Source organism: Macrobrachium rosenbergii, chromosome 11 (assembly GCF_040412425.1).
Source record: "Macrobrachium rosenbergii isolate ZJJX-2024 chromosome 11, ASM4041242v1, whole genome shotgun sequence".
NCBI classification, from domain to species: Eukaryota; Metazoa; Arthropoda; class Malacostraca; order Decapoda; family Palaemonidae; genus Macrobrachium; species Macrobrachium rosenbergii.
The window spans coordinates 19,767,135-19,794,634 of record NC_089751.1 but is presented as its reverse complement, the minus strand read 5'-3'; the positions used below and the strand labels follow the sequence as shown (position 1 = coordinate 19,794,634).

General features: G+C 34.1%; 1 long non-coding RNA gene across 3 annotated transcripts in view; it reads right to left on the bottom strand.

Moving 5' to 3' along the window:
- LOC136843218 (uncharacterized) overlaps positions 1-27,500 on the bottom strand; it is a 674,464-nt gene that overhangs the window by 488,297 nt on the left and 158,667 nt on the right. For all 3 annotated transcript variants that reach the window (XR_010854485.1, XR_010854486.1, XR_010854487.1), the window contains exon 5: positions 16,575-16,660. This is a non-coding gene — a long non-coding RNA (uncharacterized lncRNA). The remainder of the gene's footprint in view (positions 1-16,574; positions 16,661-27,500) is intronic.

Here is a 27,500-nt window from a genome sequence, read left to right as displayed (position 1 = left end):
TCACTCCTTGGCATGAGGCTATTAGGAGATTCAGATCTGAAAATGATTATGTGCACATTGCATTTTAGTGGTGGTCCGAAATCATTCATCAACTATAAGCATGGCTTCCACTGTTCAATAGTTACAAATTAACAATACAAAGTGGGACTGCCTTTTGTACCTATCTTCCAATTAATTATAAGAGTATTTAAAACTTCTTTCATTCCCTCCTACTACCTTCCTGTTTTCTTTCGTCGATATTTCTAAACAGCAATAATGAGCGTCAATAATCCCGGTGATACGCAAGACATACTCGGTTCCATTTCGCGAGAGAAGCATCAGACAAAGGGCCAATTTGCTATGAGATATTGCGCTGCAACATGGCGGACAGGGACATATTACTTCGAGAAACAACGCTGATTGGGGGAATGAGGCAAGGAAATGTAGGCTAGGCGTAGATGCGAAATGTGACGCGCAGTCATGTGATAACTTTGCGCGGAATCGACATGAATTTCTGTCTTTTAGAAATTGATTATGTCATTTATTCCTTGGGCATTAAAGACTTTGGGTCTTTAATACAGTTTAGATGATATACATCTTTGGAGAAGTTCTGCTAAATCATTTCTAAATGATGTCAAAAGTCCTGGTAACATCTGATACTATTTTCCGCATACTTGCGAAAATATCAACTATAAGAAAATATCAACTATAACTACTTTCATTAATTTACCAAGAGTCTAAGTAACATACAGGTCGATAAAATGTGAACAGCTCATTTACTTTTCTTTTATCTTCGTAGTTGATTTGGTTATATGAAATGACTGAGCCCTAGAAAAAACCACAAACTTCACAAGCAATGATAATCATATTTAAAAATTTTCGCTCTGTGAGAGAAATGATCCAGGAAATCCTCTTGCAAATTTAAACCATCGGATTTAAAGACTCCGTATTAGGCCAGGTCCCCCTAATTCATAAAGTGATGGAGCAACGAAAATGTCATCATGTGTATTTGAGACGATTGTTAAATTAAAACCCCAAATACACTAAATGAATTCATTTAAATGATTATCAACGGAAGTAAGGGAAACATGAGAGAAAGTGTTGAATGATCTGAGGAATCAGTGAAAGTAACAATATGTAGGAGACACCGACGAATAGCAAAAGGAGAAAGGAAATCTGCATTGAATTTCCCATTCGAAGAAAAAACAAAGTAAAGAAGAAGTATCAAATAAGTAAAGTTGAGCAGAATTGCTGAGATGTCATCTTATTTTTTCCTTTTTCTTCTTCGTGATTTTCTCCTCCAGTAGAAACAGCAAGAACAGTGCCGGTGACGGTGTCGTAAAGTGAGATGGGACACGGGAGTCATTCCCTCCAATATTGTGGTTAGACTGGAACAGGGAGTGGGAAATGGGAATGGCCCCGGATTGGTGGATAAAGGTTTGTGGGAGTGGTGGGGGGGGGGGTTGCCCCTGGTGGGCTTGGGAGGAGTGGAAGGAGTAGCTATGTACTCTGAAGAGGCAAGGGGGATAGTGAGGAAACGGTCACAAAATAAAAGCGAGTCGGATAATTCTCGCCACCAGAAGCGATGAAGGTAAAACTTCAAATTGCCCAGCAAACTGAGATGGGCAAACGGGCTGGTAATTGTGTGTAACTTTTCATTAAAAACAGCAAGCACTAATCATCAGTGTTAAGGGTAAATTGGAGATAAAAGATAGCCAACCACTTTGGTAAAAATATGACGAACAGCCATATTTCTTCTCTTATGAAGCATTTTCTTGTGTCGGTGTCGTTATCCTATTGCAAGTATTATATATATACAGTATATATATATTTATATGTATATATATAATTATATATACTATATATATATATATATATATATATATATATATATATATATATATATATATATATATATATATATATATATATATATATATATATATATATATATATATATATATATATATATATGCGTGAATGTATAAAAGCAGTTGATTGAATACGTCAAAGTGAACTAGTTAAATTTACTTATAAAATCTTTTCCCACGAAATGCCAGTGAGGCCTTACCTCTTATACAGAGACCTTTGACTTTACTGTGTCGCTAAGGCGAACTTCTGAGATAGAGAGACAAGTTAAGCTGGTTCAAAGTTTTTGTACCCAACCTGGACCCAGTTTCTGCACACGCTGCCCCTCTGAGAAGTGACGAGAAACATTCAAGAGGAGTGTAAATATCAACTTTCCACGCAAACATTAGTGAACTTCGAGAAATATCAAAATTCTTTTCATTCACTGAGATACTGAAATACTTTACCTAAATTAGTTTGACTTCGTAACTGTTTTTCGACCGATAGTATATTAAAAGAAAGGAAAGAGGTCAACATATATATGTGAATAGATTTTGCTGTAAACAGCCAAAGGCTTTCTGTCTAGGAATTTGGAATTTCATTCGAGCACTGGATAGGAATTTGATTAACACAGCAGAACCCCATTGAATGAAATTGTATTTCCTTTGTTATTCAAAGGAAACAACGCATTCTGGTGAATATGTTCAGAGGTTATGGGCAAGGGTTTAAATATAAATTAAAAGGTGAAGATAAACAGCAGATTTGGAAGGAAAGACTTGTTTTTTTTTCACATATATTTCTATTATCTCTAAATTTCTCCCCTTTCTGCGCATAGTGCATTATGTTTTCTATACAGAGAAACATTTCTCTCGTCAGCTCGTCTACCTCACCAAGCAGAGGTAGATTAATAGTGCCCAAAACTATACCAGGAAAACTAAGGAAAGCACACAGGACATTAATCCACTACGCACCAGCATCGATAATGCAGCGTCTATTCAATGCGTTACCAGCTCATCTGAGGAACATATCAGGAGTGAGCGTAGATGTGTTTAAGAATAAGCTCGACAAATTTAATCTAAGCAGCATCCCAGACCATCCAACATTGGAAGATGCAAAATATACCGGAAGATGCATTAGCAATTCTCTGGTAGACATCAAAGGTGCCTCACACTGAGGGACCTGGGGCAACCCGAACGAACTGTAAGGTCTGTAAGGTCTGCAAGGACCTTTTCACAAATACTAAGTTTTGCTTCATTGATTATGAAATATCTACGGAGATCAGTTAATTTTATTAATCCTTACCAAACAAATTTACCATGTTCTGCTTATCTTTTGGATGTCAGTGTTATTAAACTGGTTTCCCTTGTAATAGGTCATTTGAGATTCCTAGTCCTGATACCTGCAAAAATATAGATGACAACTATTTCCAGTACGAGAAACTACTACTATATGTGATGTCCAGTATTATTTTTTTAAAACCATGAATTACAGATATTCGTTTTAATTCTATCCTTGCAGATCCGTGTAATGTGAAATAGTTCATTCTTTTCACAATAATTACGATCAGACCTTTGGTGAAGGAGTCCCTCCGTAACGAAGTGACCTCTGGACAAAAAATCAATCGCGGCTACATTCCAACTTTAACTACTAAATCGAGGATGATCCTCCTGTGCATGGGTACTGCTTAGGTTAACGGGCACAACCGATATATTCAGAAAAGGACCGAAATCACTTGATCTCTCAGTTCTGGTTTGAGTCCAGCCAGAGGTAGAAGAATTCATCAATGACAACTCCGCCAGGGTGCAAGTTATTTTCAAGGTATAATGAATTTTTTATTAAGTGCTATTTGTGGCTTAGATATTTGTGTGTATAAGAAAGTCATATACGTCACAACGGAGTTTAACAAACTTAGCAGTCGCAACCTGTGCTTGGCCAATGTCAAAGAAAGAACATTAAGTATTTCTACGTTAAGTACGTCATACGTTCCATGACTAAATAGTCAACGGTACTAAAAATTGTTTGCTTTATTACGATGTATAAAATATGTAACTGGTCTCTCAGAAGAAACTGGCATCTTTCAAAGAGTTATAAAAATAAAAATGAGTTATTTTTTAAACATGTGGAAGTGGTTTTAAGCCACTGGAGCTCTAATCTAGCGCTTCAGGTGAGCATTAAAAAAACTATATATTTTATTCACAACAATATCTTCCACCCACAAATCGGTCTTGGGCAATTTAACATTCTGAATGATTCGCAAAGTAGCCACGATTAGCATACAAATAGGTTACAAGTGTAGTGTTTGATGATTTCTTGTGTGTGTCATCAAGAAATTGAGAATCATGGCTGCTGGCCAAAGATGGGCAGTAAATATTACCGAAAACTAGAGGTTCTGAATTTGTACTCAGCACACTGTATTTTTTTATATTTGGTTGATTCCCACGCAGAAGTGACCCTCACAACTAGAAAAGTTAAAATTGATAACCCAAGAAAAAGCACTGCATTAATTTGGCTGGCAATATCTGCGACATACTGTTAAGAACATTTCATGAAATTATGAATTTTAATGCCTAATCATTAAACAAACGATAAAGAACGTATGATTTTCTTTTATTTCATATATTACTTTTTAAAAACGCTAGTAAAAACTATATATATTCTTTTATTCCAGTCAGTTACAAATTCCTTTCAATCTTGTTTATTTAATCTCTGAATCCTCAAGGAAGAGTTTACAGATAAGAGCCATTCCTAATCAATATTATTGCTCAGATTTTAGACTTGTATAGTGAAAGTACTTAGAATCAGATATTCACACAAACTCTTATTAAGATGCTGCGTTAAAACACCTCAAAGCCAAAGTTTTATGTGCTTTTTCAAGGCAGTATTTCTAACAAAATACGCCCAGTTCTGGCCTTTTCTTTCTTCATTCGAGAAAATATTCATATCAGTATGTCATTTTTTAAAAATATGGTGTTAGTCAAAGCTTTTTTACTAAGGCATCACGCACTCGAACGAATAAAATAATATAAACTGCTTGTCAAAGCCTTGCAGAACTTCCTTTTAATAATGAGGTTTTACCTTGTTAATACCCTGAACCCAGTAACAAAAGTAATTTTTACTATTTTCATTACACCTTTGCATAAAAGAATAAAGGAACAACGTCTGTATGCAGACTGTGATCCAAGGAAAAAAGAATTGTGATATTTAGGAAGAAAATTACATTTGAATATTCAACGCACAAAGACTGAGGGAACTGTAAAAGCACAGCTTTGGAAAGTAAGATTTTAAGGGAACGATTTGCAATAAGAACCGTGGTGACCTCCCTTTTTTATGTAATCGCACTTAAACTCAATTTAATAGATTATTTCAATAAATTATGCCGAGCGTAATAATTACCTTATGTACAGTATACTGTACATATGTATATATATATACGTGTGTATATACATATATGTATGTATGCATATATATATATATATATATATATATATATATATATATATATATATATATATATATATATATATATATATATATATATATATATATATACACATATCAACATTACGTTTCTAACGGGACTGATATATAAAAGTATGAAACTATTCACCTTGCTATCATTTTCAAGTTTCTTCTTTATCAAATGGCCGTAACAATTCGCAAGAGCTGATTTCTATTTCTCGAGAATGAAAAATATCCTGGCATCTTTCGCGAATGCGAATCAAATAGGACGCTGCAGGTTTTCAATTGACAATTCTGTGCTTCGTTAACCCTTTGCAGGGCATTTGACTCAATTTTACTTTCCTCTGGTAATTTCGTGCCACACAGTCCTCAATGATTTCACCTTTCGAGGAAGCTCTCTCTCTGGTTTTTTTATATATATATATATATATATATATATATATATATATATATATATATATATATATATATATATATATTATATATATATATATATATATATATTTTATCAGGACGAATAATAACGAATTTTATAAGTCATTAGAGATATCGCATTCGAAAAGTTGAGCAAGATATTGCTATTTGGTATTATGTTTTGTTATACCTGCAGGTAATAAGAAATTTAACAAATTTATTCCAAGTGTTTGGGAAGAGGGCCACTAGGAAATAGATTATTTTTTGTAAAGTCCACTTGGGATCTGCTAGATGTAATTAGTTGCATTGTTTTGTTCAGCTACAAGGAGACAGAATCCTTGTCAGCATCTGTGTACAAAGTGGCAGCACAGTCTCGTAGGTATGGTTTGGTATTGTGAGCCCTTTGAGCTACATGGAATGCATACAACTAGAGGAGACTATCAGTTTTTCGCACGCACATGGGGTAAAATGTTAAAATTTGGAATAATGATTTGCCAAAAATGGCTTACTCATCAGTCATTTCCTTCAAGTGATCGCCCAAGACACAGCAGGCCTGAACATTCTTTTACCTTGCCTTTGGTTATAACGAATTTTCAAGAAAAAGGTTTGAAGCCAAGTACAGAACATACCAGTCTAAAACATTTCACTGCATAACTGGAGTTTTTTGCTGTCATACACCGATAAATTGTTTGCATCCTCTTGTGCTCCCTTTATCAAGTTCAGCCAACAGTAATTTTGCTTATATTTTTTATGGAATCCATTAAAGGCACTGACATTTATGAATAAATGCATCACAGTCATTCAAGATTGCAAGTTCTTTGAAAAGCACTATCAGTATCATCCTTAAATGTTAGTAGTTTATAGTTTATATCCTCATTAACTGTGTGCATGTACAACTAGTAACTACGTAGAAATCTCTCTCACACTGATGTATAACAAACTTGCTCACAGACTTTACATTCCCTTCCGAATGAGACATTATATGCTGGCACTGTGTTTTCATAGTGGCTCGACCCTTCCATAAATAAAATCAGCTAAAACAACTCCTGATAAATGTTTCCCAAGCTCATGTTCTTTTAATTTGACAGCTTGAGCTATTCTTCCAACTAAGCACCTAGCATAATGCATAAGTTCAGAAGCTACCATGTAATTGGTACCACGTCAACTAAAGGTGCGTACACACTACAGTAAAGCATTGTTTATGACAAGCGCGTCATAAACACGCGAATAATCTTATAAAGCACTGGTTAGAGCTACCAATAAGTCATCAACTTCTGTTCAACCTGTTTGTGGTGTCTGTGCAATAAGTTTAAGTTGTGTAGAAAGCATGTTGTACCAAAGGTAACACATTGTTTTAGATGTCCATCAGTTTGAAATACTGCTGCTTCGTGCACATCTTTTGTTCAAGCAATATACATATAACTCACAGTTGAATTCTGCAACTCTTGACAATAATATATGTACAAGTGATGGTGCTGCTTTGATATGTGTTTAATACAATATTCATGCGTAGGAACACTGTACCAAGTTTGTCAACATTATCTTCATCCACTATATGTTATGTATACCTTAGTTTAACCAGACCACTGAGCTGATTAACAGCTCTCCTAGGGCTGGCCCGAAGGATTAGACTTAATTTTACGTGGCTAAGAACCAACTGGTTACCTAGCAACGAGACCTACAGGTTATTGTGGAATCCGAACCACATTATGTTGAGAAATGAATTTCTATCACCAGAAATAATTTCCTCTAATTCTTCATTGGCCGGCCGGAGACTCGAACCCGGGACTACCAGAGTGCTAGCCGAGAACTCTACCGACTCGTCCAACGAAGAACTATCTTCATGCACTGACCTTTAATAATCAGATTAGAGAGTTTTCGGTCTTTCTGCAGAGCAAAGGAAGGACATGCTAATGGTTCTGCTGTGTCTCCTTGACGCAAAGTGGATATCCCGAAATTATTTGACGCGAAGCGTTATTAGGACTTTTCTTTCTCTTCATTAACAACAGCTAGTTTCAAGGTTTGCAGGTACCGAGGAGTACAAGAAAGCGTCCCCCCAAAAAAAAAAAAAAAAATATCGTGTTATTGTTATAATATGGTTCAAAGCTAATACACCTTCTCTAACTATTAATTCACAGGCCAAGTGCAGAGTGTTTCCTAAGTTCCACCTTTAAATCCTTATAACTTCATCGTCTTTATTTTATCGATCTCTTTATCGTTTTGTCCGTCCCAGTTATCTCTTTTCACTGTCGTAAGCGCTGAATGTCCGAAAATGGCCGACTGCTTAAATTAAGAGCCTAACTTTCGTAAATTCATTTATTCATTCATATGTATTCTTACATAAAATGTGTAAGCGCAGCGTGAAAAGAAATATGATTTTGTGCCAGCTTTGTCTGTCCGTCCGCGCTTATTGTCCTCCCTCAGATCTTAATAACTACTTAGGCTGGAGGGCAGCAAGTTGGCATGACTTACTTTGATGGACATGTGTTTCTTGCTTCGAAATACAGACAAAAATATCATACACAATTTAGTGTGAAGGTGAATATCATATGTATGCTATTTTTGTCTGTATTTCGAAGCAAGAAACACATATCCATCAAAGTAAGTCATGCATTTCAAATCTCACAGTGTGAGACAGCAAACTTTTTAACAAACGTGTATATATTAGGAAGAGGGTTTAAAATTCAAATCTGCATTTTTGGAATTACAGACATTTTTTTACGAGCTTTCCAGCACACATAGACTCGCTCTGGTAAATGTTTCAGTATTTTGTTAGACGAAATGGTGAAAGTAAATAACAACAATAATAAGGTTATGTAGGGAAATGAAAGTTGGGAAGAGTGAGCAATATACTTTAACATGGGCAGAGGTAAAAGAGAAGTATTGCCTCGTAAAACTAAATGTAGGTGATTATAACAAATGGTAGCAGGAGGGGAAAATTGGTGAGTGTTAGAATAGGTTCAGCAAGGAAGGAACCAGAAAGCTTGGAAAAGGTTTGGAAGGGAAAAGCGGAGTCTACGGACGCAAAGGTTGGAATGTTTGCTAACCTGTTGGACAAACTCTTCTTTAGAGACTCGTTGCGTGATGTATACTGCGAACAATTGGAAAAAGGTACAAGCCTTTGGCATGAATGGTTTTCATGGTATCTGTGGATTAAAAAGGGTGAAAGATTTATATCGGTAAAACAGGGTAAGTCTAGGAAGCCTTTGGGGTGTGCGGAAGAAGAGTCGCAAAGCTTTGGAAGAGGTGTTTTAACGCCAAGGATTAACCGGCAGGATGTGGAAATTATTATTAATAAGATAGGGTGGAGTATCGTTAAAGGAATAGCATTATAAAATGGAATTCTCCCTTTACTGAACAATACGGTAATGAACGCTATATTGTTTCTAAATGAACCATTCCATACAAGTATATATATATATATATATATATATATGTGTGTGTGTGTGTGTGTGTGTGTGTGTGTGTGTGTGTGTGGGTGTGTGCGCGTGTGTGTAGTGTCTATGTGAGTTTGGGGGCAATCAAATTCTCTACTATCGTGGCTTCACGTGCTGTTTAAATATCTGCGCATCAAGGACTACCGTCGTCATATCTGACATCATGACTGTGCTTCCTCTCTGCCTGTCTGTTTGTCTGTCTGTTTCCGCGTCTCTCCCACTCCTCTCTCAATGTCTCTTTTTGGGTCATTAAACCAGCAAGCCATGGCATTAGCATAGAGTGGCAATCGTTTGAATCCGGCGCGTCGTAAAAGGAATTAGGAATTTAATTGCCTATTCCATGATTTTACATCTCTGTAGCTGCTGCAGCACTGGAAATAGACTTCGCGAGGCACGACGGCTTTAATAATTTGTGCAGAAATTTGATATAAATATATTTTTTCGGGACTTTATATCATCTGCTTTTAATATGAGACATCATATTTATACAAGTTTATAATAATCTGACAAATTATACATTCACGTTTCGGGCCGCTGACGTGGAGTTTCATCAGAAACCATTCAGAGAATCTTAATTGAAATATATATATATATATATATATATATATATATATATATATATATATATATATATACATATAAATATATATATATATATATATATATATATATATATATATATATATATATATATATATATATATATATATATATATATATATACACACACACACACACACACACACACACACACACACACACACACACACACACACACATATATATATATATATATATATATATATATATATATATATATATATATATATATATATATATATATGTTTCTGACTCACATCGGGTCCGAACCCCGGTTTTTCAAGTGAGAGTCCAGGCCGTTAGCAATTCCTCTACACTCTCACTTAAAGATCGCGGTTCGGTCCCGATGTGATTCAAATATATATTTTTGTGAAACATATACTTATGTGCTCATTACCACATATATGTGTGTGTGAGAGTATATTTCAAAGGATTATTCTACAGATGCTACAGTCCCTTCATCAACACATTGTTAAGCAAACCGTGTTCTCATTTCACAGTTTGCCTTAGTTTATTTAAAGTTTTATACACACACATACACACACACACACAAACACACACACACAAATATATATATATATATATATATATATATATATATATATATATATATATATATATATATATATATATATATATATATACAGTATGTATGTGCTTGTGTGTGTGTAAAATTTTAAATAAACTGAGGCAAACCACGACATGAGAACACACGTATACAAAAATAAAGATGGAAACACTGACCCATGCTTAAGGACAGGAAAAATATATGTACAAAACACCAGATGTACTAAACGTAAAAACTATGGAAATACTAACTAAGAATCTACAATAGAACAATTAATTCATCGGTTACGAAACTAGAAGTCTGAAGCACATCATGGTTATGCAGAATGTAAATGTAGCATATTGGGAGGAGCATATTGGAATTATGCGGATTATGCTCAATGCTATGAATCACTGCGGTAATGTCAACAACATACAGTATGAGGATCATGAACAGCATGAAGAAGATGTAAAGAAAATTTACTGGGCAGCAACAAATGCCTGGGACGTAGTAATGTTCAGATTCTATAGACAGTAACATGCTTCTTAATTTTTACATTCAGAATGTTATTTTCATTTCTGGTTTATTATTTTAATTAAAATATTCCATTTGTTTTTTGTCAATAGCTCCGTTTTTCTAGTATGTTTAATTATAAAAATCTACTGTCGCTAGAATCACCTATGCTATTTTTTTTAAACATGGTTTTTCTCTTAAGAATTTGAACTGATCATTAAAATCGCATTTTATCGTAAGTAATGTAAAGGGCAAAAACAGTTCAACTCTTTCAGTAAACTATACCCAATCAAATTTCCGATTTTTTTTATATAGTTTGAAGTATTTAATGGTCATTTGAGCAAATGAAAGTTAAATGTCGTCTAGGTAATTAGACTAAACTAATGCATGGCATATTAGTAGTGATATATATATTTTTTTTTTGTAGGGGGAAAGTTCATTTCAAACTAACCAAAGTTGCCCGAGAGGGAAACTGATATAACAGACAAATTTAACTTTTTGGGGGGTTTAAAATGAAGGCTAAGCTTCGCCGCTAGGATATCTATTTTATATTACTCTAAGCACCTATCACACAGTTAAGCATTATACCGATACGGTATAAAATACCGTTTCTTTTCTGCTCATGAGTTGTCAATTTAGAAAACCAACGATACAGTATCATGTTAACTTATTGCAAACGTTCCCTTCCTTAACGGGGAAACTACTTTAATCCTAAGACCAATAGCTACGAAGAAATGTGACAACTCTCTGGGATATTTAAAGACGCCAAAACAGAAAAATGATAACAAACTTTGCGACTCACTTCAAATACCGTGACATTCCGAATCTTGGGTGTTGTGGATACTGACCATTCTAACAAGTTCGCAGTAGAAGGTTAATGAACCGAGATCCTGGCAAGTTTCAGGATTAAACTCACATCTGTAAGCTCTGCTCGGCTAACCCTTTCCCTCTCTCTATATATAGTACATAAACTACGATTGCTTAAAAATAAAACATCTGTCGTTATACACAAGGTTGATCAAAACTCACTGAGCTTTCGAAGAGACCGTCTCCCTTCCTCCTCAGAATACAACTTTATTCTGAGGGGGGGAAGGGAGATGGTCCCTTCGAAAGCTAAAGAAATTCAATTTTCGTTCTTTGACTAACAACTTTTACTCGCCTATTTTTCTTTCTCAAGTTTACTTGTAACTGTTTTTCTAAGCCACATATTACTAACAATGAAACCATTTTCCATACACTCTCCTGGAGAATCTTCATTCCCAGTTATTCCAGGCACTCAAAAATCTCACTGAGAATGCCAACTCTTTCTCACTTACTTTCTTTGCCGTTATATCAACTAGCACAACCAACCTTTCATGTCTTTAAACTCAGCTCTCCAAAAGCATTTTGTACCCATTCATTACGTTCCCAGTGCCTTCCTGATATTGTGAATGCTACATTTTCCTTACTTCTATCAAAAACAAAATCTCCTTTTGTTCTTCCTATTCCTGCTTACACGGCCCTTGCACCTTCGAGTATCCAGCTTTTCCTTCTTAAGCATACTTTTCTAACATGCATTTTTTTTATCTGCACCAAATACACGTGTATTCAAAACTAAAGAATCATTCACTTTGCTCTCTTTCGGTATTTTCTATTGAAATATTTATGTATATGAATACGAGGTAATAAACATGAGGAAACATTAAGTGCATATCAATATCTGTAATTCAGTAATGTCAAACTCAAAGTGCGATTAAGGTTTATTGTCAAAATTATTATGTTCTTTTGTTGTATATGATATATGACTGCTTTATAGTGTAAGAAACTCCTAATGATGATAATAAATACTGGGGACAGAAAAAGTTCCCTGCAGAAATTGCAGTCAACAGGAATATTGTGTTATGATGGATAGAAACAATTCAACCCTTTTTCACACTTTTTGTGATATCAGATAAGCACAAGTATCAGAGAGTATAATGTCAATAATTGCATGATGAAAACATGTTATGCATCGCTTTAATGTCTCACGCTCGTAGTATGTATAAAGAGCACAGTCAGAAAGGAGCTTGTCCAAGTTCTCTCAAATTCTTCATGATATCATAATAGTATTGGACTTTACCAAGAACTTTATTTTTTTCATATTATCACGTCGTAATTGTTGATTTTTTATATATATATATATATATATATATATATATATATATATATATATATATATATATATATATATATATATATATATATATATATATATATATATATATATATATATATATAACGAACACGGTTTTCATATTTATCTGTTGGCTCTGACGCGATATCCTAAGTGCATACTACCATTATAAAAACTAATACATTCAACATTAAAACAAACACTCTCTACGGAGAGAGAGAGAGAGAGAGAGAGAGAGAGAGAGAGAGAGAGAGAGAGAGAGAGAAGAAGGGCAAATACATACTGGGCGAAGAAGTTTATTTCCTACCAAAGAGTTGGAGCCCACCTGTCATACAACTCTGTCCGCTGTGGAAAGTTATGCTTCTGTATTTACCTCCGCCAAGGAGGTTATGTTTTTCGCTTGGTTCTCTTATTTGTTTGTCTGACGGCTTACTTTTTTATTTTCTTGTTTGTTTGCCTTTTGTAAGGAGGATTATACAATGGCCATGGATCACGTGACTGGCAGGAAGTGATTCGGTTTTGGACAGGATAGAAACGTATCGTTTGACCTAATTCATCTTTTTCAGGCGGTGGATTGTTTTGCCCTGCTTTGAGTTTTCCTGGCTCTAAGAAACTGAAGCTCTCTGCACCTTTATCCTAGACCTTGGCAACCAAACTGAATACATATTCAAGCAAAACATATCTGACTGGAAGTAACGGCTACTCTTACCATGTAAGATTCATGACTATTCAGGCAGGTAACCATCAGACAAGTATTCATTGCTTGTCGAGGAAGTTATGTGGTAATATAGACCTCATGTTCTTGGGGAAATATTTTTTCTGAAGCTTTATTTTCTATTGTTGGTAATGTATGTAGACTCGGGGCTCTTTACTGTCCGTACTTCTAGCTTAATTCAAGCCAACGTTACCATAAAGAATTTGCAAATAAGTAAATGCTTACGCAAAGGATCCTTCATTATCTAAGGAAACTAATGCGATCGTTTGCTCTGAAAAATTACATATTCCCTGCGGTACGTATTACTTAAGTATCACGTATAGTGGTTCTGATTCTGATGCTCCAGAAGTCATTGAAATATTTATGGAACAATAATCCTGCGTAGATTAAAAGAAGATGGGCCTAAGGAGCTAAAGCAAGCACCCAACACTTGAGGTAAATAATTCTGTTCACTTGCCATTAACAAAAGAAGAGGAAATCCGTCCTCGCCTTGACTTTCCACGCTATAAACTGAGTTGTTTCAGGAACTTTTCCTTACAGGGCTGAAGCACGCCAGCAGAGCCCCTCAAAATGGATTTGTAGTGGAGCCTTTTGGAATCTTTGCAAAGTTTTCGCCATAAAAAATGATAAGTAAAATAAACTGACAAAATAGTAAAACTATAAAATGGATATGCCAGGTACCGAAAATGGTGCATTTTATCAATCTTCACGGGAATCTATAGATAAGCACTTATATAAGAACCTCATAACAGATGTGTCATTCACTTAGTTTCGCTTCGATACAGCCCATTAAACTATTAAAATGGCAAATTACATCCCATAGGCAAGGATTTTAGATATTGTTGTTACATTTTAGTGGTTCTGATACCCTCAAACAACTTCCACAGAGTAATGAGAGATGAAAAGTTGTTTCCAACATCATTAAGACTACCGGTACGAACGCGTTCTTACAGAGAAATTTTATCTCATTAAGGATATTTCCAACTAACAATATTACGAGGCCATTAATAAAACGCTTAGCAAAAGCTGATTTTATAATTTTTAAATGAGGAGAGATACGTTTTACAGTCATTATGCAGTTTCGAGAAAAGAGGACAGTAAATAGCTATTAGTGAACCTCATTTTTGAAGAGGAAAAGTATATATATATATATATATATATATATATATATATATATATATATATATATATATATATATATATATATATATATATATATAATATATATAATATATTAATGTGTGTGTGTGTGTGTGTGTGTGTGTGTGTATGGTAAAAGTTGATTGATTACTTTATAAAATTTAGGCTGGAGAAAAGATCTCGCTGTGAGGCTATAAATCTAATTAAGACCAGGAGTTCCTGCGGAAATCAGAAGTTGACGAAATGGAAGAGGATAGATGGGCAAGTGTTAATGATCGTAAACTATGAGTACAATTATGTATTAGTTCTACTCACATACCACATGTTTAGGTTCATAATTAAACTATCTTAGAAGTGCATGGTAGATGTTGAAATGAGAATCTAAAATAAATGTAATTGCACGGCAAAACACAAAGCTGAGTAGATGCAAGCCAGCCAAACTCAGTGACGGTCTTAAGCCCAGAGAAACAGGGAGTTTTAGAGTCACGAACTGCATACATACTTAAAACAGCTGTTTGACAGCTGGTGGAGCTTCATTAAAAACAGCATCTCCAACTAGGGCTTAAACTGAGAAGATTTTATGATGATGAACTTCATAATTCTACGGAATAAAAAAAAAAAACTAAAATACACATCCCTTATTGGATATATTCACTGGTCTTAAATAGTGGAAAAATGACCACAGTTTCACGTAGAATAAAGAACCTCCTACGAACTGATACTTTTGAATCATCAGTGATGAGGTCATTTGCGTTATATGGTTTTACTCCCTCTCTTGCTCCCCCTCCGCTCTTCCACAACAGGGAAGCATTTTGTATCCCATATAATGCACCGTTTACGACTCCCATTTCTCATGCTTCCTAATTACCCCGTCCGGTTTTCGGACGTAAGTTAGGCTTCCTCTGCTCAAGGGATAAACATCCTAGTACATGTCGATTGTTGTTTTGTTGTTGATTCATTGTTGTGCTGCGGGTTCGTTGGGCTTCAAACGTAAATAAGAAATATATATGTGTGTGTGTGTGTGTGTGTGTGTGTGTGTGTGTAATTGTAATAGCCGTAATGCCCTCTGAATTTCTCGAATTCTTCACACTTTTGGATCCGCTTGTCACTACAAAGCCTTTGGATCCTAGTGCATGAAATATGAAGCAATTATGATGTCCGGAAGCGGGAAACGAACCCGCGTCCCATAATCACGAGGTCATATTGTCAACCTGACTGCGAGATGGATAAAAAGTCATGCATATACCTATAGAATTCAGATATATTTATTACAGCTGGACATCATAATTACTTCATACTTCTTGCACTTGGATCCAAAGGCTTTGTAGCGACAAGCGTATCCAAAAGCGCGAAGAATTCGAGAAGTTAGGAGGGTATTGTGACTATTACAATTACATACGTATATGGTAAAAAGTAATTAACAGACACACACACATATATATACTGTATATATGTGTATATATATATATATATATATATATATATATATATATATATAATATATATATATATATATATGTATATATAAAGTGAGTTAACGTGCATTTCTACGAAGATTATTATACTTTTCAATGAATACACTTTGGCAAAGCATATTCATTCATTACTTTATCCAAGGAAGAAATTTTACCTAAATGTTATGAAAAGTTGGTTATGGAAATGTACTTTTTATATTACCACATCAAAGTGAATGATCTCAGTTAGTGAATTTCATATCTTCGTCTTTAATTAACCGTTGCACAGCAAAAGAGGATCGATTTCCATCATCACCTTTACTGTAGTTCGAAGACATATATGAATTCTTTTGTCGCATTTGGTTGTTTACTTCTGTACCCCCATTTTCGTCAACAGGATATCTGCAAAAGAAGGGATGGGTTTATAATTATGGTTAAGAGAGGTCGTATTTGGGGAAAGAAGAATTATACACACACCCACATATATATATATATATATATATATATATATATATATATATATATATATATATATATATATATATATATTATTTATACAGTATATATATATATATATATATATATATATATATATATATATATATATATATATATATATATATATATATATATATATATATATATATATATATATATATAATATATACATAATATATACATACATACATATATATATATATATATATATATATATATATATATATATATATATATATATATATATATATATATATATATATAATTTATGTAATTTATTTTTTTATATATGTATATTGTCGCGATGCGTTCCAAGTGCCTGGTTATTATACAACTAATCAGAGAATTCAAAAATTTCTCTCACTTCACCCAGATACCTGAACTTTCATAACAAGAAAAATTACGACCGAGTACTCTAAAGGTAACAGTGATCCCTTAAAAAAGCTAATTAATCACTTGAAAAATCAAACTAAGTTTATCAAAATAAGTGTGAGGTAAAAGGGCATCACTCCATCAAACAACTTTAACTGTTTCCCTGGCCTTAATTCACTTCAGCAAAACTAAAGGAACAAAACATGTTCATCACTTTGCCTTATGCACAAAATTAATCTTATTCACTGGTGGTCAACAAATGAAAAACTGTTTTTAAACATATTAAATATAAAAATTTATTTTTAATTCAAAATTTATAATTAGAATTCATAATCTGAAAAATTTACAATTACTTGAGAGAGAGAGAGAGAGAGAGAGAGAGAGAGAGAGAGAGAGAGAGAGAGAGAGAGAGAGAGAGCCAACGTCATTAAGGCATTTTGGGAACGAGATACAAGAGAAGGTTCTAGAAGAAGGAAGCAAAACGTTTTGAACGCAATCAGGACAACAGATGACCAGAGCAATGCAGTCTTGTAACCTTAAACATGACGTAATTGCCACGAGCTTCGGTGCAACACTCGCTCATAATTATCAAAAGGTACACGTTTTTACAATAAAATCGTATGGAACACGTAACATTGCAAAATCATTCGTCTTCTTCTCGTACGGGACAAAGCTTTTACAGAAATCTTAACATGATCAAACAGACAGCAACTGGCTAATTATGACTGGCATGTTTTAAAAACAAACGAAAAACCTGAGTTATTTTCCAGAATGTATCAGCAGTTGTTATTCCCGACCTGTCAGCGCTTTATCTCAACTGGTGACAGATGGCATATCTGGTCTAAGACTCGAATTTCTCTCTCCCGCTACTACGCTACTATCAAGAAAGATATTATTAATCCTAAATTATGCTGTAATATATGTATGTGTGTATATATATATATATATATATATATATATATATATATATATATATATATATATATATATATATGTATGTACATATACATATATATCTTACAACGCTGGATTCCTTTATAATTCAATACATTTATTTTATAGAATAAACAAACTTTTTTAGTACATGACTGGTTTCGCCAAAATGATCGAAAATTACAATGTTACGTTGCAAATAGGTTATGTAATATGCTGATCTGTCTATTATCCCAATGATTTTCCATTAGTATATTCCATATCTTTCAACAATAATAAAAATAATTTAGCCCATATTCATGGCTGCATTTGAATCTAGACACACCACAAAACCAGCAGAATTCTTCCTTCGCCCAGTTAGATGCGACAGTTAGGTAGGCATCAACTGCCAATGATATAAAAAGTTCGTCGTAAGTGCAATATAAAATCATAGTATATTATATAAAACATTAATTATACATGGCTGTCTGTTTGACTGACCAATGATACTCTTTTTTTGAATGAATGAGAAAAATAAGGTTAGGATACAATAAACATTGCTTTATGGTCCAACAACCTTGTCCATTAAAATTCCATACCAAAATCCAGTCTATTTTAATGTTATTAAAACAACTGTCACTGGGAAAAACTGGGACAGTTAATGACTGCTGTTAACATTTACCATGAAGCCCATTCTAGTTACTGGTGGAAATTGCATCTGTATCTAAAAGAAAGAACAAAATAGCTACCTTTTTCCTTTTTGCTAAGTTGAGAGATATTACTTACCATTAGGCCTACAATAGGGCCAGATACGCCAGCTACGGACATTGCGCGAGATACCACTTTTCTTAATGGCCTAATATATTAGGAAACTCACGCAATTACAACTACATATCTTGAAAAATATGGAGGAAACTTAGCACATACTCAAGACACAATATACAATGAGGGCTATTTATCAGAATGTTTTTCTTATTATCTCTCTCAAGTTAGTGACTCTATAGTGCAAATTGAGAGAAAGTAATATCTGTACTAATGCTCGCCTTATTTCTCAAATAGTAATATCCGTTGCCTACAATAAAATAAAAAGAAATTGGGTTCCAGACACGATACCTAAACGGAAATTAAGCACATGAGAAGAGTCTAAATTACTTCTATTGCGTGGTTAGTCATTCTTTGGTATAACATAGCAAAACCTAGTGTGTGTGTGTATATATATATATATATATATATATATATATATATATATATATATATATATATATATATATATATATATATACCATTAGGCCATTTCTTCTATAAGGGATTAGTTCTGGAGAATAAACGATATAACGGCCACCTAAAAATTCGTTTTCAGTTGCTGAATCAAGTGTAGTAACCTGCACCCAAATTGCCCTACAAAATACTTCTGTGACATCAGCCAACTGCAACAGATGTACCATCAGAAGCTAGTCGAAACTTGCACACGCTAAGCCGTTTCCTTTTATTTTTCATGTACCCACGCTTCCTGAGTGATAGCGGCATTCCTTTTTGGTTACTCTGGTAAACATCTATCCAACCCTTTACAACTCTCACTCTCCTTCGTACCATTTCAGATTTACAGGATCTTTTCCCGGAACGTGCCAGTGTACCTTTTTCTGCTTTTTAAACCATTTCCAACCTTTCAGATACGTACTTTTACCTACACTAACATTTTTTTACTGCTACATATTTACGCATTACCAAATAGTTTATACCATTTTCATTCATTATCCACTGTTCATTTCTATAAAGCAAAGTTGGCTTAATAATACCTTCACACATTCCCACTTTGTTACCCATAGGTACTCCATACCTAAATCATTGTATGTCAATGAGACTACATCTAAAATATTTTGTCGATTTGAGAATCAAGATCTAAGAAGAATAGTTATGATTTTTTGGGGGATCCCATTTACCCTCAGTAGGTTTCATCATTGTTAGCATTTATTTTTCCCTTGCAACTTATAAACTAAATATTGTCTGCAGGTTTTCTTTACTATCCATAATCAGTCCGTATCACCTGCAAGCATCAACAACTCTTCATTTTGTTAACGATCCATTTTTCCCAGAATTAGGGAATTTTATCAACTGTCCTTTCTCATACTTCTCACTCCATTCCGCGACTGACAACAAACTAGGGAATGTCCTATTTACATATTTTTGCACAATCTACGCTACTATCGCAAAAATTTTTAATCGCACTCAGCACCTGTACCATGTGTCCTCAATACCTCCCCATTAACTTTCCATCATGCTGAAGGCAGTTTTTCTCCTCAACTTGTAAACTTCTCATATAATTCTTACATAAGAAAAACATTATCCACACCTTTGTCTAACACCATACTATTACTCCTATAGTAATTCTTCCTTTTTTTACAGAAGACAAATGGTGATTTAATTTAAAATTTCAAGGGTTAAGTATGTTTTCTAAATAGACAAATGTTTCAGGGATGTTCAGTCTCTGAAATAAAGTCTTTAGAGAAGTGCTTCATTATCAATTGTTCTATGTCACTTCAGTCATTATCAGTCTTGATAACAATAGTGTAAGATTAATAAACGAAATAATGAAAAATTTTATTGATATGAAAATGAGAATATAAATAAATGGAGCATCTGAATATTTTAACTGCACACAGAATCAGTTATATAAGAACCCTCTTGATTAATAAGATTAGTTATATTCAATCTTATTAATCAAGAGGGTTTATATACAATTCACTCTGTTTGAGGCTAAAATAATCAAACGCTCCATTTAATTATATTTGTGTAATTATAGACTCATGATTCAGAAAGGTGAACTATTAATTACTTACTACTTGTACAAAAAAAAAGGATCAACATCTATAAACTGCAGAAAAATAATTTACGATTTTCAACTCTTTAGTAATACTCATGTTAAGCAAGTAAAACATGTTCCTCGAAGGTGATCAATGATTCTGATTAAAATATTCTTACAATAAAACGACAAAGAAACGTATCCTTTGATATTTAGAAATCTTTCAGGTAATTTTTTTACTGTACTTTTCTTAGTAACGACTCTAAAGGGAGGGACCGTCCCTAAGAAGCAAATCAACAGTATAACAACTCAACAGGGTAGCAAGTATTCGGTGGAGTAGGTTTATGGGCGACTTTTTATTGACAATTCTACGATTGAATAATTTAACGGGTTGAAACTTGGGGGTCAACTTCAGAAAAAAGAGGTGACAGTTCGAGTCACTAGAAGTTTTCTGTCTAGAAGCATTTTTCTGGTCAGACTCTGATTGTAAAACTGTCAACAAGTAATTCTCTACCTCTCTTCTATGTTAGTTATGCATATTTTTTTCATGATATTTAAAAAAGACTTAATAACATGTATGTAATGCTTGTTGCTACCTTGAAGGGGCATTTCACCTATATATATATATATATATATATATATATATATATATATATATATATATATATATATATATATATATATATATATATATATATATATATATATATATATATATACATACACATACACATATAATCATTAGAAAAACAATCAGCATTTATTCAGTTCAATAATGAGTGTAGGGTTTATTGCGTCAATTCGTCAACTTCATTCGTTTGGTGTAATAGAATGAGGAATTCCAAGTAGTTTGTTCTTTGCGAATACAGATTAATCAGTGTGCGGATGTGTTAAATGTGTTGAATGAAGAAACCACTTCATTATAGTATTATCAAGAAAATAGGTGAATACTGTCTTCATGATTTTTAAAACGTGTCAAAACCCAAAGAAATTTTTCAGTTTATCAAACCGAGGATTTTCGAACAATCAGTTGAAATAAGGAATCCAAATTTGAAACAGCAAGAACCAACATTTTTCGGTTTGTTATAATTCCTACATTTTCTGCCGGCTCCATAAGTAAGAAAACTCATCAGAACACTTTCTGAAAAATGAAGCCTCGGGACAATGCATAACACGGTAAAAAAAAAAAAAAAAAAAAAAAAAATCGCATGATCGATGGGAGACCGCAGATAAGTCAAAGTTGCCTTCGCTTTCTAATATCATATAAGATGCAGACAGCGAGGCCTGATATCGAGGTCCGTGGAGTAACATGAAAGAAGATTGCATACATAAAGTTTATTTCTGCAGAGCGTTACGGAAAATAAACTTATTTATTGCAGCGCGCGATGGCTCGCTGGAAGACATTCTTTATGAACATAATTATGTGCACGAGATTGTTATTGTATTAGAATTTGCACTTGGTAAAACAAATATTCCTACATGAGTTGGGAAGAGAGTACAACTTTACGCTCTTTGGCGTTTGAGGTCGGTCAAGTACCCTATTTATAAATATGTACATTTATGTGAGTGGCCTTCCACCTTTTCTGCCCGGCCTTGCCAGCTACCATCTTTATAAACCTTAAGTTTTACAAATTTCATTGATGGATCACGTTTATACCTGCCTTGATTAATATTCACACTCTCACAAAAACTTTCCTATATAAACAATCTTCTTTTTGTTTGCTCATGTCTACTTAATTGCATGAATGTTTTACCTAACATGTACGAAAATTCTGGTGCTCTCATATGCATACGTTTAACGTTAAAATGTGCATTACGCACGTAAAAAAATTATTTTAACTGAGAACGGCTTTCATCTTTCTGTTCATCCTTATCTTAAATAATGTAACCCATAAATATTTAGACAAAATTTTGTTAATTAGTGCCATTATCATACATCTTTTATTTAATCTATGATACTGTCTTTCAAATAGGTCAATTTGCAGTTTCATAAAACTTTTCATAGGTTCAACTAAGGTGAACTAAATATTCCGATAACAATAGGTTTCGCTTTTTCGCATATGAGGTTAAATGGCACAAGTTTTTTACAATGTGTTCGGGGGAGGGGAAAGCAGGGGCTCCTTCAGAGTATCTAACTGAGGTCTTACATACTTTGACGTTGTAGCCTAAGTTTCTCTTGTCAAGAAGACAAGGCTGGAACTTGATCTGTCAGGATCTTCGAACGCAGTGTACAGCACTACTTCAACGCTTAACCAGTGAAGGAAGCGTGTGTATAAGACAATGTCCTGAGGATCTCGGATAGAGTTGAAAATAACCAGTTGCGATTAATTTGCTTTGTCAGCTGTGTCGTTACGAGTCATCTTCGACCAGAGTTATAAAGCGTCTTGAATGGAATAGTTCCATTATTTCGGATGATTATTATAGAATACTTTGTAACCGCCTCTTCTATAGTGAAGTTGGCTTCTGCAGGCGAGTTCAGCCTAGCACAATAATCTTGCCAATATTCACGTGAGGGGTCAAATTGCGTAACACTGGAAGTACTGTTGCCAGGTGCAGCAGTTTTCTTTGGATATGGCAATGTAGTCAGATACGAGTATGAAGTACAAGCCTCACACTGTTAAAAATACACATTTCTTTCTTTCCTTATTCACTCAAGTTTCTACCTTTCTTTCTTCCTCCATTCGCTCATGCTCCGATGCTATGGTCCATCCAAAAGCAAACTCTTCTCTCTATTTATTCCTTTTCTCATACTGGTTGTCATTTTTGTTTGGAGATTGCCTTTACAACCATCAAGCCAACTTCGGAAAATATATCATAGAACTCTCTCCATTCTTCACCATACTTTCTTCATACCGAACCATATATATCCCTCGAAACAACTTTTTGTATTTCAAACGCCAGGTTCAGCCAAACTTTTCCTCTGTACTAAACAACCAGACACACAAATGATTTGTCCAGAAAATCTCTTTGGTCTCCTTCCTTTCCATTCCTGCACAACATATTCATGTTCATATTTTGTCACTTCCAGTCAGTTTCATCTACACAGTGTCATCTTATGTATGTTCGGGAGTCTTCTGGTACAAGAATTACTACCCTTCCTCTTGTCTTCTATCTCTTTACATCTTCAAGTACAACTGCCCCACCCTCTCCAGAAATCCAAACTTTTTTTTTTTAAACAATTCAACTACCATATATTTCTCCTATATAACACAACCTGCATACAGAATGCCAAAAGCTAACATTTCAATTCCTGCTTGAATTTGTGCAAAAAAAGAGTCAAGATTTCTCTTTTTATATTTTCTGGAATCTACAAGAATTAGAAATAAGACTGATGTTGACTTTAAAATAAGAGGTTCTTCCATCATTTTGTGGTCCAACGCTACAAGCAAGAAACTGACAACCCTTCAATAAACACTGCTCTTCTAAAATATATGCTATGGAGCAATAATATAAAAAACAAATGGCAATTCTTTGAGGGAAAAATATTCCGTTTGGACTGCATATGCCGATCGCGGTAATAATCAGTAGTTATAAGTCGGCTATTTTGACATGTGAACATATACAAGCACACAAACATATGAGGGAGTGGGAGGGAAATAATCATAGGTGTTGGAAATGCGGTCAAATTCAGTCAGGAGCCAGATTACTTGCCATCCAAAAATAGATATTCTTGTAACGAACCAGAAGTAATAATCCATATTTAATTAAACATTATTTTACAAAGTATTCATCACATGTAGAGACAACGGTTACAAAAGAAAATGATGAAGAGTACTCCACACATTAGATGATTCTGTTTGAGGAAAATAAATACCATTGTTACGACATTCAAATGAATAGCCTTCATAACAGTTATGTATAGTCTCTAAGTAACTAATAGCATCCTTAACTAATTAAACTGAAAATACATTAAAGAATAACAAATCCATGAAAATCTGACTAGGATTTGTCAGAAAAACAAATGCTGCCTAATTTAAAGAGGTTATGCCCTCGAGTGACTGCGATTAGTGAAAAGCATTTGAGCTTGGTAAGTATATTTTCCATTGCAAGCACTTAGCGAGACTGAGTGAAATTGGCTAACAAGAAAAAGCTGCCGGTTTTATTGCAAGATATGTTTCCACTGACCTTCCACGCTGCCTAATAAACAGAGTTATTATGCCGATCTTTGAATGGTATTGGGCACTTTGCTGAAAGCCAGCGGTTCGTGGGCTCTAATGCTCTGTTCTTTACAGACCAGCCGGAGGCCTTAATGACGATGAATGTAAACTAACGAAGAATTTTTTATTTTTTTTATTCATTACTATAACCTCGGTCAATAAAAATGTATCGCGTAATTCTGTGAAAAGGCCGGGAGAACGATGGCCTTCAATTTAAGCAGATTGTTTACGCTCGATTGAGGTCTTTTGTTCGATCCTTTTGGAACTCTTTCATTGAAGAGAATGCAATTACTCGAAGGTTCCTGGAATTATAGAGGAAGAAATATTAGTGATCGGGAAGAGCATGGGAGAAGGGGAGGGGATAAGAGAGAGAGAGAGTGGGACTGAAGAAGAAAGTAGTGAAGATGTGTTTGGTGATTGGAGAAGAGCTGGGGATTCAAAAGAGGATGAGTTTTTGCCAAGATACGAAAAGGGGTTAGAAAAGATTGCAGATTAGGAAAAAAAAATTATGAGGACTGCAAATGGAAAGGGTATGAAAAAGGTGGAAACAGGGTTGGGGGGGAAGAGTAGATGGAAGAATGAGCGAACCTTTTAGCATGGAAAGGAGGGTACTGGAGAAAGATGTAGACATGAAAAGTTAGGAAAAGTGGAAAAAAACGAGAGAGGTAGGTGGGAGAGGGGGTGGGGGGGGGGCGGTTAAAAAGAAAGTGAGAATAGGGGAATTCGGCTGCTTAAGAAATTGGGACTGGATACTGAAAGGAGAAAGTATGAGAATAAAGGTTGGAAGAAGATGGGACGATGTGAACGGTCTACGGTAGGATTGGAAAGAAGAGTTAGCAAGCGAAATGCGTGAAGGATTGTGGGAAACGCTAGGATCAGGAAAGTAACAGAAAAAAAATGAGTGGTTATATCAGAGTCAACAACATGCTATTAGCGAATAAGTAGAGATTGCAGAGAAGAGAACAGTATATAAAAAAAAAAACAATCAGAGAAAGAAAAGGAGACATGGTGGGTGTAGCAAAGATGGAGGAAAAGGGCAGAGTGCAAATACTGAAAATGGGAGGCTATGAAGAAGTTAGGGATCAAAAAGAGAAGGTGATTCCCGAAGCCTAGATATTCGAAAATGTGGAACTTATAAGAAGTGTTGCAACGAATAGAGAACTGGGGGAAGTCGAGAGAATATCACTTGAGGAGAAGCAAGGACCGTTTGAGTAGTATTTCCATAAAGAAGTTAGAGTGATATTTGAAATGGCAATTCTTCCAATGAATACCCTCGAAATGCATCTGTTTTCTCGTTGTCGTGATTAACTATATAATGATAATGTACTATATAGTTAATCATAACATCTTTTCATGAAATCAGTTAAAGACCAGACGGCACTGACGTAAAATATGAGTGTGTATTGTTGTAACGAGGTCTATATTTTAGGCGACTTGCATGCTGGTCAAATCTCCAAGCTCTCTTCAACAAAAGATATATTTGGTAAGAGGCTTTACAAACAAATTCAAAGTTTACTTGGTTGTGAATTTTAGTGTAAGAGAATAGAAAAGTGATGAAATTTCTCACTTGTGTTTCTTTTTTGATTTAGCCATCAGATAAATTATTTATCTTTATAGGCATGCATTGAATGTATATATTCATTTCTCTTTGAGCCCTGGACAGAAATTATTAATTCACTTTTCATGACAGTCTGTAAATTTTTTCAATCCGAAAATGTTTTATGCTGAAATTTACATTCTCATAATCTCTCGGACCCTTCAGTTTGATGATTAATCTGAGGATTATACTCTTGCTGATTTTTCCCGACAGTCAAGTAGAAACAATATTATGCTTTTACTGTAATAGAAAATTACCAAATCTAAATATGGTTCTTAACTTCACATAATTGTTTTACAAGTAAAATTATATTAAACTTTTCGGACCCAGGAATTAACAATAAATCTCGTGATTAGTTTTATTTGACATTTCTCAGCTGTCACGCGTACCTACAGTTGTAATTTTTCAATAATTAGTAAATTTTCGTTACACATCATTGATAAATTCTTCTTTTTTATTGTCCCTCTGTCTCTGTCTGTCCGTCTCTTTCTCTTTAATCACCTTGTCTATAATTCTTTAATGGAACTGTCATGAAAAAGTCTTTGCTTTGCATTTACCATAATGCATACGCACGTATCAAATATATATATATAATATATATATATAAATATATATATATATATATATATATATATATATATATATATATATATATATATATATATATATATATATATATATATATATATATATATATATATGTGTGTGTGTGTGTGTGTGTGTGTGTGTGTATATATATATATATATATATATATATATATATATATATATATATATATATATATATATATATATATATATATATAGTGAGTTAATGTGGCTTTTTTTAGCAACATTCACTTCAGGGCGTGACGTCCCTGTCTGCAAGAGTTAGGGTGGAAGAGACTCCTTAGCCAAGCTACTGCT